Here is a 16,355-nt window from a genome sequence, read left to right as displayed (position 1 = left end):
ATTTTTGTAGTAATAGTGTAAACAGAATGTTTTTTGGTAGGTTTTAGATTAGTTTCCTTCAGCTCATCAGCAGTTTCTCCAAAGTATGGATGGGGAATCTGCAGGTGTTAGACTACAATTCCCATAATTCTTTGTTATCAGCCATGCTGGTTTGAGGATGATGGGAGTTGTAGTTCAGCAACATCTGGTTGGTGTCATATTTCCCAGTGCTGAACTAAAAGCATAGATTTAAATACAGTGGTACCTCGGGTTACATACACTTCAGGTTACATACGCTTCAGGTTACAGACTCCGCTAACCCAGAAATATTACCTCAGGTTAAGAACTTTGCTTCAGGATGAGAATAGAAATCATGCTCCAGCGGCAGCAGGAGGCCCCATTAGCTAAAGTGGTGCTTCAGGTTAAGAACAGTTTCAGGTTAAGTACAGACCTCCGGAACGAATTAAGTACTTAACCTGAGGTACCGCTGTATAAAGGTAGCAGGTACAAACAACAGCTTATTTGTTCTGCTTCAGTTTGAGAAAACAAATTGTACTGTTTACATTTTAACAATCTAGTTTGAAAGAGATACACGTGTTTGCAGCGGCAACACTACTTTGAAAGAACAAATTGATACAATAAAAATAATGTCCATGTAATCTGCTAAATGGATTTAATTCTGACACATTACTGATGAGATCACTGCTGTCTGACAAATCATTCACAGATTTCATTAAAATAAAGAGCAATGGGGAAAGCATACACTAGTTGATTAATGAAAACACACACACACAAATGACTGAGACAATTCAACAGCACTTCCCCACCACCACCACAAACAGAGAAAGTACTAACATTAAAAATTAACAAACAGTGTCTGGGTCTCCTATCAGTGATGCCAAGGGCATGCAGTTTCCCTATAATAAGCAATATTGTTACATTTTAAAACTAAACTCCAGCATTCAGTCTGCCATCAAAGCACTTTAATGCTCAATGCAACAATTCCCACTCTATAATCAAAACAGATGGCATTTTATGTTATACATATTTAACATTTTGTAAGTATATGTAAAAGAATGGCCCAACATAATCCTAGAATAAGGTAAGACATCATTTAGAAAAGGTAAAGAAATAACAACATTGATTATATTCACAATAACCAAAAAAGATTTAATGGCTTGATTCTAAAATACCTAAGAGATTTCCTACATATTTATATAGCCACCATTTTCAACAAGAAAATATTCACATTTTAATGATGAAAAGTCACCTTCTTAGCATTCTAAGGGAGAGAGCCACTGTGGTTAATTTTATTTTATTTCATATATTTTTATATATTATATATATATCATATATATATATATATATATATATATATATTACACACACACACACACACATATTTAAAAATCTGACAATGCCACCAAAGTGTCCTTCCTTCAAGATATGTGTCCTTCCTTCAAGATATATGAAGCATTTCCCACATGGATCCGGGTTTACTGATCCCTCCAAATGCCAGAAATATGCAGTGGGGACGTAAACACTCGAAACAGGATGGTGACAGTCTCACTACATGTTACAACCTGAGTGAGGATGGCTTGCCTTAGCAGAAGTTGTTTCCCACAGCAACCTCATGGCACTTCTAATATTTGTACAAGTTCTGACTGAAAGACAGCAGGATAACACTATAATGCTTGATTAGGCACCGTCAAGTGACCTAGATCAGTGTTTCCCAAACGTTTTTGGGCAACGGCACACCTGTTTACCGGAAAAAAATCTCGCGGCACACCACCATTAAAGCCCCGCCCCCGTGACGTCATTCGGGGAGCCGGCAGCCCGGGCCTGAGCTGGAGAAGGAGAGGCGGTGCTTTTCGGCACAAGGCAATCGGCCTGGAATTGTTTCCCGCGCGCTGCGAAAGGGAACAGCTGCGGTCGCGCGAACCCTCCGGCGCTGGGAGGGGAAAGGGCGGAGTCGCAGAGCACCAGCTGGCCGAGCGGTTGCGTGCAGCGTTGCGCTTTTGGAGAGCGTGCGGCTGCTGCTAGGGGATCCGGGGACGTGAGCAGGCCTGGCCCGACCCGGGTTGAAGGAGGACAAGCCGGCAGCGCGCCAAGTGAGTTCGGTTGCACGCGACGGCCCCCGCTCCCCCCACCCCCGCCGGATCCTCGCCGCCACCGCCTCTCGCCCGCCTCCCTCCCACGGCACACCAGCCGATGTCTCACGGCACAGTAGTGTGCCGCGGAACACCGGTTGGGAAACACTGACCTAGATCATGCTTCTCCAGAATGGTGCTTCTCCTGTGCTGTTAATAGCTAGGTGAGGTGCCTTGGCATCATTTGCCAGGTGTGCCTTTCCCCATCAGTGTATCATTGTAAATAATAGAGGAAAGGGCTGTAAGCTCAGTCACAGATCATCTGCTTTTCGTGCAGATGGTCTCAGGTTCAAGGTAGGGCTGACCTCGCCTGGAACCCTGAAGAACTGCTGTCAGTCAGTGCAGACAATGCTGAGCTAAATGAACAAATGGCCTGATATATAAGGCAACATAAGGGAACTTCCTATGTTCCTATAGGTAAAGGTAAAGGGACCCCTGAGCATTAGGTCCAGTCACAGCCGACTCTGGGGTTGCGGCGCTCATCTCGCTTTATTGGCCAAGGACAGTTTGCGGGTCATGTGGCCAGCATGACCAGCTCTGGCGAACCAGAGCAGCGCACGGAAACGCCATTTACCTTCCCACTGGAGCGGTACCTATTTATCTACTTGCACTTTGACGTGCTTCCGAACTGCTAGGTTGGCAGGAGCAGGGACCGAGCAACGGGAGCTCATCCCGTTGCGGGGATTTGAACTGCTGACCTTCTGATTGGCAAGTCCTAGGCTCTGTGGTTTAACCCACAGCGCCACCCGCGTCCCATACAATTCCCATACAATTTCCCCATACAATTCCTATACAATGTTCCTATACAATTCCAGATTTTATTTTTTGCATGTTTAAAAGAATGTTAAAACATTTCAAAAATGAAATGGCAATTCTCTGGTTTCCACATTCACAAGACATGCCTGTGCAGGTGGCATGTTAACCAGGGAGAAATAACATATGGAGTATAGGAACCGGGTCATATCACAGGCCACATTCTGGACTTTGACAAGTTGCCTTGGTCTCTGTACAGAGCCGATGTATTATATTCTAAACAGCACAGTTCAAAATATTTCCTAGTTTATGTGACAGCTTAATGAAAATCCTGCCCTTCATTCTCTTGTCCTTGATCTATCTTAGACAGCTATTTCTCACTTTATTTTCCTTACTTTTTTTTTCTTGCCACCAGATTTCCAACTCGCTACCTTCTACAAATGTCTCCCCAAACAACTGCCCAGTTAGGTTCTTGTCTCAGGTTGGCAATTTGTTACTATGGTAACTGGCTGGAGGTTCAAGACCCAGAAATCCACAACATGCATTTGCTTCACAAAAAGGACAGTAGGGGAATACAGGTTGCAAATGCATGCTTTGCAAACCAGGAAACCACTTATCCTGAGAAATGAGTCAGAAAAAAAGAAAAGATAATTCTGCAGCTGAAAAGGAAAACAGCAGCAAGGAAATCAGACCCAACAACCCAATGTTTCTTACACACTTAAATATGTGTCTTACAAGTTCCGAGTCCATTTTGTAAATGTGACCTCAACTGCATTTCTCTGTGAAGGTGACCGTCCAACTCTTATGACGGAGAACCCTGGTTTGCATGGTATTCTTCTGTCTCTCTCACATTCTGGCATTTATTTATTTTAATTTTTTCTATCCCACCTGTTTCTCAAAAGAGACTCAAGGTGGCTAACAGAAAGTTATAAAACCAATAGAATCCCTAAAAAAAAAACCCCAACACACATTCAGAAAAAGATTTAATAATAGCCATCCTGCACAGCAAATTGCAGCAGTACAAAAGGAACATAAAACTGAGCCAAAAAAATACACAAAGATTTAGAAATCTAGGTGTTAAAAGTGAGAGCCGACACCTCCAAACTGTCAACCACCAAAGCACCATCTTACATGGGAGATAACTCTTGACAACTGCATTTTTTGGAAGAGTTGCAACTGGTGAGAGAGGTTGGGATAAAGTGGTATAATGTGTGTCATTTATCTTTCCACTTAATTTAAACTAAGTAGATTTAAGCTAGCTTTTATGTAGAGTTCTCTTTGTTCAAAAGCACATTTATGTACCGAAAGAGATGCATGTATGTTGTTTATTAAGTGACATGACACTAAGGACACTTTGGGGTGAATATGCTATCAAAAGCATCCTGGAGCAAGAATACTGGAAAGGTGTTGTTCAACATGTACACCATTGGGACAAAGGACTAGTATTTTTCCTTCCTATCATGTTTGTGTCCTATGCATTAAATAATGAAAGTTCTTGTAAATTACATGAAAGGAGTAAACCATAATGTGTTAAATAGCAGGTTGCTGCTTCAATGACTGAATCAAGGAGGAAGGATTATGAATAGAAAAGCTTCTATTGAAACATAAGAGTCTTGGTAATCAGCAGTGATGAGTGCAACCACAGAAATAGAACACTGAATTTTAATGGAAATGTTGTAAAACCCATGCATTTCTAAGATTGATTAGGAACAGCAAAAGTGCAAAAACTCCAAAAACTACTATTTTTTAATATATGTGGGCACTCAACAGTCATGATAGTAACAGATTTGATAGGGTTTGAACTATGCATAGAGCTCAGCTCCAGAGAGGTTTTTGTCCTTAAAAAACAACAGCTTGAGAGATATGAACAAGTTAAACCTGCTTTTAATGGGCAATGCACTCTTAATGGACAACATATCCTTACATTACTGTCACTTAATGCACTTAGAAATGTTCTCTTTCCAGTCGGTATTATCCAATCAAGGCTGTGGTGCTTTGTTAGCTAACTAAACACTTGGGAACTCTATAGAGATCCAGACAGCAGGATGCTAAGACAGCTATTAAACAGCTGTAAATAAGAGAGATAAACTTAACTTGGGAGTCAATTTTAGCTCATAAAACATCACACATTTTCATATAGCATTTATACTCAGCTATACCTAAAATCTATCACAATGCATGTGTAAGTAGCATGCATGTATGACATTGTAAAAAAGTCATAAACAGTTGATATTTACCAAAAAAATAAGGTTTTAGGAAGGCCTGTAGAGACAGCAATATCCAAATTGTATTCAATATGGAAGTTAATTTTTTGACACAGGAGGATATTTGGACATTTTATTTATTTATTTAACAACATTTATTACCGCTTACTAGAATTTACTCAAATGGTTTATAATAAACAGTCTAAAACAGACATTAAAAATACCAATAAGAAGTTAGAAGGGGGGGGGGGAGTAAAATAAAAGAAGTACAGTTGTACCTCAGCTCCCAAACGCATTGAGAGTCAAACGTTCCGACTCCCGAATGATCGAAAACTGGAAGTGAGCGTTCCAGTTTTCGAACTTTTTTAGAAGCCGAATGTCCGGCACGGCTTCCGCTATTGTTTCCAGTGTGCCTGCACAATCAGTAACCAATGGGAAGCCGCGCCTTGGTTTCTGAATGTTTCGGAAGTCAAATGGACATCTGGAATGGATTCCATTCAACTTCCAAGGTACAACTGTAATTATAAAACAGTTACACTTACTAAAACATGTCTCAAAATTACATGCTAAAATTACATGCTTGGGTATACTCGCTGGAATAAAAAGGTTTTTTAGTGGGTGCTGGAAACAATACAGTAAAGACACCTGCCTATATTACTGAAGAGATCAGCTGGATTTAGCATGAGTAGTTAATGTCAAACTTAAGCAATATGAAGATTACACTACAGATTCTTAAGTAAAGGTTTGGTGTCTAAAAACCATGTGTAACGATGGTTAATTTGTACTCATTCTATTGCCATTCAGCTGTACAGCTTGTGAAACGAGAGAGACTTTGATGGCAGCTAGTCTAAATCATTTTAGATACTAATAAAATTGCATTATGGTCCTTTTAAAATCAGCAGTGTCCACTTACGAGCATTCAGGCAGTAGCCTGCTCTCCAATATGTCCTCTTGGCGACTATACTTCTAATTCCATGCTCTGTACATTTTAATGCATTATTGTTTCAAAATACAATGCTACAAATTGCAAATTACATCTGGCTCAAGGGCTGATTATGAGAAATACTAGCGTACTGCCTCTGCCTGAATCACTCTGATAATAATAATAATAAGAGATTGATTGAGCTGCAAAGCAGCCATATGAAGAGAAGGGTCCATTTGAACATTGCCATCAGCTTCTTTTGTTAAAAACAACACTTTGACATGTCACAGCCAACAAATCTTACTGCATTTGGTTACCATGGTTTTCTTACAATTTAAACTATGGGTACTTTCCCAGAAGGGGACAATATAGGAAATACAAATGAGACACAGGACATAACTTTTCAAGTTATGTGGATGTAAAAACAAAAACAATTTATTTGGGGGGATGCTGTCAAAAAGAGGAAGTGTTACTAAGGTGCAATCATATTTCAAAAGGAGGAAAAACGCATAAAATAATAATAATCTGTAACTTAAAACAATCATGCAATGACACAGTGGCATTTTTTTTCATAATATGTCATTAACTATGGATGGAAAAGAGAAACCACAATTAGAGATCTTAAGAAACTGATCTGTGAACAAGGATCTTCTAGGTTCAAATCTCAGTTCTGGCAAAAACTACATATCTTGCTAGAAAGGTATGTAGTTTGCCTCTAAAATTAGTCTTCACACCTAAGAACTGGAAAGTAACTAACGTAACACCAATTTTTAAAAGGTGATCCAGAGAGCATTTGGATATCTGTTCTGGAAAAACTGGTGGAAAACACTATTAAAAATAGAACAGAGCAGAGGTTGCCAACCTAACACCCACAGACACATTTTTCCTGGTACTGAGGAATGCTCCTTGTTATTAGACAACAGCACAGAGTGTGCATGTTATCTACATAATCAGGACCAGCAAGGCATAGCTGACATCCCATGATAAACATATGGAGTTGATGGATTTGGTTGTCTCTCACATTTTATGTTAGGCCATGCCTTCTCCAGGGCAGCCATTTTGTGAGTGATGCCCCCAGCACCCTCTTGCCCACTAGTCCAAATAAGTTGGCACCTCTGATATAGAAGAACAAGTCTTGCTGAAACCAAACCAGCATGGCTAATTCAAAGGTAAGCCCTGTCTCACTAGATTCTGAACATTCTTTGTCAATAAGCATACAGATGGAGGTGATCCAGTCAACACTGTATATTTAAACTTTCAAAACTTTGGACAAATTAACTTTTGACAAAGGAACAGGAAGCAGAATGTAAGAATATGGGGAGTTTTGCAAAGCCTCATCAGGCTATGTGTTTCTCTTATAAGTTGAGTTTTCTCTTTCGTTTTTGGACACAGAAGAGATTTTACAAATGTAACAAATGAAAACCACAAGTCACCATGTCCAGGAGAAACATGGGGGTATGGGTGGTGGATAAGAAATTATCTCATGGCAACTTAATGTGAATAATGGTCAGTGACAATCCATTCTTCTTTTTTTAAATACAATGATTCTACAGCAAAGTTTTACATATGCACACAAAAGGTTAACCAAGCTCTTGACAGTTCACCTGGAACCTCCCAAACGTTAAAAGTTCCCTGCAGACCTCATTATCTGTAAAACATTTTTATACGTCAGCATTTTCCTGTCAATTACTAGAAAAATCGTTGTTGATGTAGCTTTCCCAAGGAATATCCTCTGCTGAATAAATTAAGCAATATATGATATTACTTCAGACCTTGAAAACTGATTTGCACATTCAATTTCAATGTGTTAGGAACCCATTCCTGGGAGAACACAGAAAGGACACTGAAAATGTTCCTTGTCTCTCCAGCTTTTAAGGTCTTCCAACATAACAAGAAAGTAAGCAGATGGGAAATATATATTTCTAGAACCATAACAGCTGTGTTGGCTTCATGTCCTTCACAAATGTGTAACGGGGGCTACAGTACCAAACGTTATATTCCACCGAATGGCTTGGAAGTAGTTCTAAATGATGCACTTCTTGATTAATTTGCACTTGATTAATTTGCAACTATCAACCAAAAGCCATTGCTTCAGATTTATCCAGAGCAATTGCCCAGGTATACAGAGCAGCTGTTACATATTCATCAACAAATAAGTGCTTACAGAGAAGAGTCAGCTGATCCCAAGCTTATGCAGAAGCAGGGAAAAGTTACCGAGGTAGGCTTGGATGGGAAAATGAATGAAAGAGAATACAGCACATCTGAAGGTGCCTTATACTGCATCAGACTACTGGTGCATATAGCTACGTATTTCCTGTGCTGATGGACAGTGCTTTTGCAGTCCAATAGTTTAGACAGATGCTTTTCATAGTGCGGCGTAATGTGGCAAAATAAATATGTACATCCACTCCATTTATTGGAGGAGACACAAAACTCATTTATTAAACTGTAACTGGTGAAGAAGCCTTGAAACCAGTGGGGAGAGGGTCTGTTAAATCTCTCCCATGCAAAACTTTGTAAAATCACTAGCCCTAAGTTGAGCCAAGTTTACCTTTTCTACTGATCTTCCTGGGGTGGAGGTAAAACAAGGAGAATGGGTGCCTCCTCTTTTCTACTTTTTTAAACAGCACCATTTCCCCATAAAGCTATTTTGTACCACTCATTATCCAAACTAGCCCATATGCTTTTCCTGATGTGGGATTGTCTCATTTTCATCAACATGTTTTATTCTATGTGCAGCAGAATTTCCTTGCCCTCCCACCTAGTGAAACTTGGCACTTAGGTTATAAAAGTTAACTGTGACTAAATGCTCATCATGGTATACTGAAATGTTACTGCATAGTAAAAGGTTTACTGCAGCTCTCAAAAAAATACTGACCTGAAAGCTATCAAAATGATGACATTGATACATGTCTGTCATCGCATATTCCCTTTGCTGTAGTTCCTGCTGTTTATAGCGATACTTAAAAAGAGGTTTTGTACAGAAGAATGCATTCCATTCCAAAGAAATGGTGGTACCCTTTCCAAATCTATTACTGTTTATCATATGTAGAACCCAAACAAGGAGATGGTCCTATGCTCAAAGTTTCTTGCACGTGTGTGCACATCCCACCCCCATACACTGCTCTGAGGAGGTAGAGAACCTTAGAGGCCTCTAATGCAGCTGGAGGAAATGTAATTAGAGAAGGAAATCTGGAGAATAGAAATCTACACAAACAAGTACTTTAGCGGATCACAAGATTCTATGGATGTAAAATAGGGCCTGTAACAAAACATTGCAGTGTGGAGTAATAATAATAATAATAATAATTTATTATTTATACCCCGCAAATCTGGCTGGGCCTCCCCAGCCACTCTGGGCGGCTTCCATAAAACCAAAAATACAGTAAAATCACACGTTAAAAACTTCCCTGAACAGGGCTGCCTTAAGATGTCTTCTGAATGTCAGGTAGTTGTTTATCGCTTTGACATCTGCTGGAAGGGCGTTCCACAGGGCGGGTGCCACTACCGAGAAGGCCCTCTGCCTGGTTCCCTGTAGCTTTGCTTCTCGCAATGAGGGAACCGCCAGAAGGCCCTCGGCGCTGGACCGTACTTCTGTTCAGGGTTCCAAGGATACACCATTCCATTCCTGTTCCTCCCTGGTTTTCCAATTTCCACCCAACAGACTCTCTACATTCTGTAACCACTGAGCAAGCTTCCCCCCAACCCTCCTTACAGATTTTCCCCTAATGATATATTGTACCTGTTAGTTTCTCAAACATCTCTCTTGTGCCTGGATGGTGCCATTCTTTACTACAGATTTGTATCTTTAATTGCAATTTCAACAACCACAGTGGGCATCTTGTATACGAATAATTATCAGACCAGAATTTGGAAATGCAATCACTAAGCCACAGCCAAAGTACACTTTTGTGCCTAGGAAACATCACACCTCAATCCCCAAGGCTTTAGTACAACACTTTGTAGCAATAAGGCTTTTAAACTATGTGTTTCTGGTTAACAGGACTCAATTGTGTTTATGACCAAAGGCTAATATGAAATGGCTATTTCCTTTGTAAGCAACTCTTTGCTCTTAAACCAATGATTAACAAAAGGATATCCTTTCAAGACATGTTAGCATTCCAACACAATGGGAATCCAAGACTATTGCTTATATAGGCTGAAATGAAATATTAAAGTTAAAGCTGTATCCCCAAACATAAGGTCATCACTCAAGCATGTGTCAATCTGAAGCACTCAAGCTTTAATTTATTTATGGTATGATCAATGTGTACACCCACCCACAGATATATGTCTCCTCCTGAAATCATAAATATGGCATTGCAAACATTAATTTCAACAAGGCTATTTCCAGAAGGCTTAAGAGTTAATAAAACAAAGCAAAACCCTACAAAAACAGCTCTGAAAGATTATGCTAACTATTGCAGAAATCCAGCAACTATCAGTATAGCAAATTAAATCTCAAAAGAAATGTTTCCAACATACACTGGGAGGAATGTCATTAACATATTCTTTCATCTAGCAGATTCCTCAACCCTCAAGAAGATATTTATTTACCATACTTCGCTATGGGCTGAATAGTCACCAGCCTTCAATTTTCACATCAGTTGCAGATGAGATTGGGGGGGCACACACCTTGTACACAGGCTTGAATTGAAATTGACTTTGAATCTCTGAACTGTCAACAAATTCTCCTACGAAAAGGTTTGCTTTACAGAGATTATAAAGTAGGTGTCACGCCTGACACTTGCATTTTATATTCAGATGGCAGGTCTGTAAAGAAACGTTACCAAAACGTCAGGAAGGGACTTAGAAGGCTCAGCTGTCACGCTATGTGCCTCTCTGGGCTTGCTTTGCAGTCAGATACTGTGCTGTCGATGTCAGAGGTTCTCCACTTAAACTCCCTGACAAGCAAAGAAGAATACTGGAAGAATATGTTATCAGGAGCTGTGGACTTGTCTTCAGTAGCAGGTCAACTTGACACTTATTTTGGTGCATGAAAACCAAAACTATGATCCTGTATCAGATTAAAAAACTGTACACTATACCCCGCTGGATATACAAGTTCAAGTTTTTAAATGGTGAAATAATCCTTGCAGAGGACCCCCTATGCTTTCAATGCATTGAAGCCTAATGTGCTGAGGGTGCCCGTCTCCTGCCTAAGTCTAAAAAGAAAAAAGGGAGAAGTGTGTGTGTGTATATACACACACTAGCAGAAAAACACAAATGTAAACTCGACAGCAGCATGAACCAAAAGGGTGATTAAAAGCACCAAGCTTTTAGCTGCTTCTCTTTGTTTAAGAAACCATTCCAATTAAGGGACATAAATCAATTTTGCAATCAAGGAAAAATTATAAAGTTAATGAAACATCTGAAATGTAGCTGCTGGAATTGTGGGTTGATTAGCGTCTAAAACAGTGGAAAATTATAAATTTATATTGATTTCCACCCTTAAAAAGAAGAAAACACCTGCTTTTTCAGTAGCGTTTGAACTATCCCCAGACATAATAAGCCACAGTAAATGAAAATCATGGAGCAGACAATAAAACCTGCAAGCTACACAATGGGAAAGTATAGTCTGTGCATGTTGTTTTCCCAAATGCCCAGTCAGAGGTCTCAGGTGGCTAATGCGGCTGGAATGTGTAATTCAAAGCTCCAAATAATATGTTTATGAATCTGGACGTGTTCTGTGCACTTTGGAAGTGGCTGTACAAGAAGAGACAACAGTATATCTGATTTCAGCTAAACAAGGTTTTAAACTAAATTATCCATTTCCTCTTGAAGGACTGGATGGAGCAACACTCCAAGGCTCCCAGTAATCATTTCAAATGTAATTGTAGGATTCAATTTAATGGTAATATGGGAATATTTCATTTGCATTGGTTCCCAATAGAATGGCTTGCCCATCTGTAATCTTCAATACTGAAAGCAAGACACTGCACAGCCAATGTTTTAAATGCCATAAACACCATATTTTGATATATAGACCCCACACTCTGCAAACCCCCTCTGAATCATAATTACTTCTATAACAAGAACAGCAGTGTGGAATATCATATACAGCTCGAATTCTAAAGATAGGTGTTTGCAGGTTTAGGGTTTGTAAAGGAAATAGTTTCTTGGCTTCACATGTTAAGACATTGTATCTCATTTTCTAATATATACAGGCTGTGATTATTGAGTAGAATTTTCAGATACATTCGAGTTAGGATAACTGAACTCTTTCTTCAGTTGAAACAATGATCTCAGGGTCACCATTCCAGAAGATTCAGGATATTTTACTTATTTATTTTCACATTTATATCCCACCTTTCCTCCAAAGAGCTCAAGGTGGTTTGCATAGTTACCCCCACTTCATTTTATCCTTACAAATAACTCTGAGACAGGATAGGCTGAAAGACTGTGACTGGCCCAAGTTTCATGACTGAGTGGGGACAATAATCCTGTTCTCAGAAGTCCTAGTCTGACACTACACCACACTCATACACCAAAGGAAGTACTTCTTCACACTAAGAAATTCACCACTACAAGGTGTAGTGATGGCCACCAACTTCAACAGCTTTAAAGGAGGATTGGAAAATTCATGGAAGATAAGGCTATCACTGGCCACAAGCCACAATGACTATCGGCTACCTCCATGGTTGGAGGCTAAATATGAGCTGCTGGGATCCAGTTAGGGGGAGTGCTGTTGCATGCATATTCCGCTTGCAGGCTTCCCATGGGTAACTGCTTGGTCAATGTGAGAACACAATGCTGAACTTTGGTGTGATCCAGCAGGGCTTTATGTTCTCAAGAAATATTGCAAATAAAAAACACCACTAATCTAGTTCAAGATGCTCATGATTAATTTCCCCTTATACTTGATTTTCATATATCCTGTATAAACTGCCATGTAAACATGCACTTTTTGCACGTTTTGTTTACTTAAGGAACATACTTGCCACAACTAGTCAAATCTTATTGATTTTTATTTTATTTTTAATCTAGCTTTTAAAATCTCACTGACTTTGTGCTTCGGATGTGTTGTTATTTGTATTTTAATTATTTTTGTATTATCTGCTCTGGGAATTTTTCACCAAAGGGCAGTATACGCATCATAAATAAATGAACAGCTTCTTTGAACTTAAAAATAGCTTTCTGTTTTAACTTGTACTCTTCTGATGCTAATAATTCAAGGATTTCAAGGATACTAAAGCACACAGAGACCCTTGGGGTTTGGCAATGTGGTGAAGAACTTAGTGTTGGTCACAAGGGAAGCACCATTCCCCGCTCCCCTAAGTTCTTTGAAGCCACACCTGGAAATCCCCACCTAGGAAGGAGCATTGGTTGTGGCCCTGAGGCACTACAATCACAAAACCACAACAATGTATTATTCAAAAGTAATCAGATCATACTATGACCCTAATCTAGATCACAAGGACTCCTGATTTAGTGTCTGTTTTCAGAACAAAATGCACTTGGCACATGATGTGGGGGGAGACCCCTTAAGTTTCAAGTTAACAGGAAACCTCTTTAGACAGAAAGCTGAATCTATTTATTCCTGTAACAGTTCTCCTAATCTCTTCACACTTTTTTCTACCTGACTTCTCATCCACTTACTTCCTCTCCTTTGGTTTCCCCTATTCCTTACAGAAACTGCTGGTCACTGTATCTATAAAAATACACTACTACATCCAGTGAAGGAAGCCCACCAGATGGGCTGGTGGGAACTACCTAAATAGTATAGAAATTTATTTATGTATGCAACCACAGCTGCAAGAATGTTATTTGCCCAAAAAATGGAAGGAAGAAGAGGTCCCGACAAGAGAAGAATGGATACAGAAGTTAATGGACTACGCAGAAATGGCGAAACTTACCGAGAGAATAAGAAATCAAGATAACCATTTTTTTTTAGAAAGGAATGGAAATGGTTTACTGAGTATTTACAATTTACTGAGTAATTGTAAACAGATTAAGACACTGCAGTTTCAAAATATATATGGGATATATACAGGGATGGATATATAAAAGAGTATGTTGAGATAATTTGGAGTATGCAGGAAGTTGAAAGAAATGTAAAGGATCACAGAAAGAGGGGGAAGGGAGTCAGAGTTTGAAATGTTAAAATTATGATTGAATAATTGTGCATGAATATATATATATATATAATAAAAAATAAATGAATACTATAGCACCGTGACAGCAGACTGAACTCACAGTCCTCTCCACTACAGGGAGTTGTACTGTATTTCTCTTTAAATTATAATACTTCCCCTATGTTATATTCAAAGTATTTTAATTGTATTATACATTACTATAACTATTTCTATCTAAATTTCATAAAATCATAGAGTTGGAAGGGACCCTGAGGATCATCTAATCCAACTCCTGAAATGCAAGAATATGCAGTTGTCCCCTAAGGGGATCGAATTTGCAACCCTGGCATTATTAGAACCATGCTCTAACCAACTACCGTATTTTTCGCTCTATAAGACGCACCCGACCATAAGATGCACCTAGTTCTAGAGGAGGAGGATGGGGAAAAAAATGTTCTCTCCCTCTCTGCTCAGCGCTTCTCCAGCAAAGCGGGAGGAGAAATGGAAGGGGCTCGATTTCTCCTCCCACTTCGCTGAAGGGACGCTTCGCAGCTTTCCCTCTCTGCGCTGCGCCTCTTCAGCACTGAAGAGGCACTGTGCAGCTCTTCCTCTATTCGCAGCGCCCCTTCAGCTAAGTGGCAGGAGAAATGGAGCCCCTTCCATTTCTCCTCCCGCTTTGCTGAAGGGGCGCTGCTCAGCTCTCTCTCTCTGCATAGTGCCTCTTCAGCAAAGCGGGAGGAGAAATGGAAGGGGCTCCGTTTCTCCTGCCGCTTTGCTGAAGGGGCGCTGCACAGAGAGAAAAAGCTGTGCAGCGGCTCTCTAGCGAAGCGAAGCCAGGAGAGCAAAAGGGATCTTGCTCTCCTGGTTTTCAGCAAAAGCAACGCAAAGCCTCCTGAGCACAGCGGGAGTGCTCTGGGTCCAAAAACGGTGCCTCTGGGTCCAAAAAGGGTGGCAAACCCTGCTTTTAGTGTCACACTACTCCTATACCAGCCATTAGAAAAACATGAGCAGACAAGCAGTTAAAAATGAAAAACAAAAAATGTCAAATAATTCAGTCTTCCAGACTTCCGTAGATGTGAAACAGCAAGGAGGAGAGGGGAGGAGAAAGCAACACAAACTAAGAAGAGAGAAAGGGAAAAAAGCACAGCTTTGAACATCAGGCCAGAGAAACAGATTTTTCAATATTTTATGTGACATGATACAACATCAGCTAAGGACAAGGAAACACAGGCTTTGCTTACATGGCAGCTGACAGTAACTAAAAAAGGAAGGGAAACAGCTTGCACTTTATTGGTTTATGGGGTCCGTGCTGCTTTTACATCTAACTGCTTATTTCTTGAGAAGAAAATCTGATATTTACAAAGCAATGAGTCACCCCATACCAGAGAGTTGTTCCCAGAATATGTATCCTGGCCTTTGTGTTTTGCTGTATTATGCCTAGGGACACCCTGGCAGGGCCTAATTCCATAAAACTTAAAAAGATATATCTGAGAGACAGGCAAGAGTTGGATCCAAACTACCACAGGGTGCACAAATCTACCCAAATAAACATCACAAATTGCCAGATAATATATGGAAAATGATTGCATTGGCTGCTGCTCTTAAGAAATAAGGTTATAACCCAATAATAAACCCACAACTTTTAAAAAGTGAAAACTTTTGTTTGCCATATATTATCTTACAGTTTATTATATTTAATTGGGTAGATTTGTGCCCACTTTAAGTTATGAATGCCTGTTGTCTTCCTTTTTAAAAAAGCTGCCTCTCTCATGGATACAGTGGTACCTTGGGTTAAGTACTTAATTCGTTCTGGAGGTCTGTTCCTAACCTGAAACTGTTCTTAACCTGAAGTAGCAAATTAGCTAGTGGGACCTCCCGGTGCCGCCACACCACTGCCACGCTATTTCTGTTCTCAACCTGAAGCAAAGTTCTTAACCCAAGGTACTATTTCTGGGGTATGTAACCTGAAGCGTCTGTAACCTGAAGCGTCTATAACCCGAGGTACCACTGTACTTACATTACCATACTTAAGATGTAGCGTGATGCCCTTTCCTGCCCCTAAAAACAAGCAAATAGAAAATAAGCCCCTACCCCGGTGTTTTTACTTATATCCCACTCATCTTCTAAGAAGGTCAGGGGTGGTGTATGCTATGTATGCATGCAATACTGGCCTAGGCCTTCAAGCCTCTTGGAGGCTCAGGAGCTTCATCTGCATAACAAAAGACAGGATTCTAAAACCCTCCAATGGCATTGTTAGTAGCTGGCAGACTGC

General features: G+C 40.0%; 1 protein-coding gene across 6 annotated transcripts in view; it reads right to left on the bottom strand.

Moving 5' to 3' along the window:
• The window catches only part of PARD3 (par-3 family cell polarity regulator), a 567,261-nt gene that overhangs the window by 133,241 nt on the left and 417,665 nt on the right, over nt 1–16,355 (bottom strand). The gene's annotated exons all lie outside the window — the stretch shown is intronic.

This window comes from Podarcis liolepis (assembly GCF_965112155.1).
Source record: "Podarcis liolepis genome assembly, chromosome: 12".
In the NCBI taxonomy this organism is placed as follows: domain Eukaryota; kingdom Metazoa; phylum Chordata; class Lepidosauria; order Squamata; family Lacertidae; genus Podarcis; species Podarcis liolepis.
This window is presented reverse-complemented; position numbering and strand designations above follow the sequence as displayed.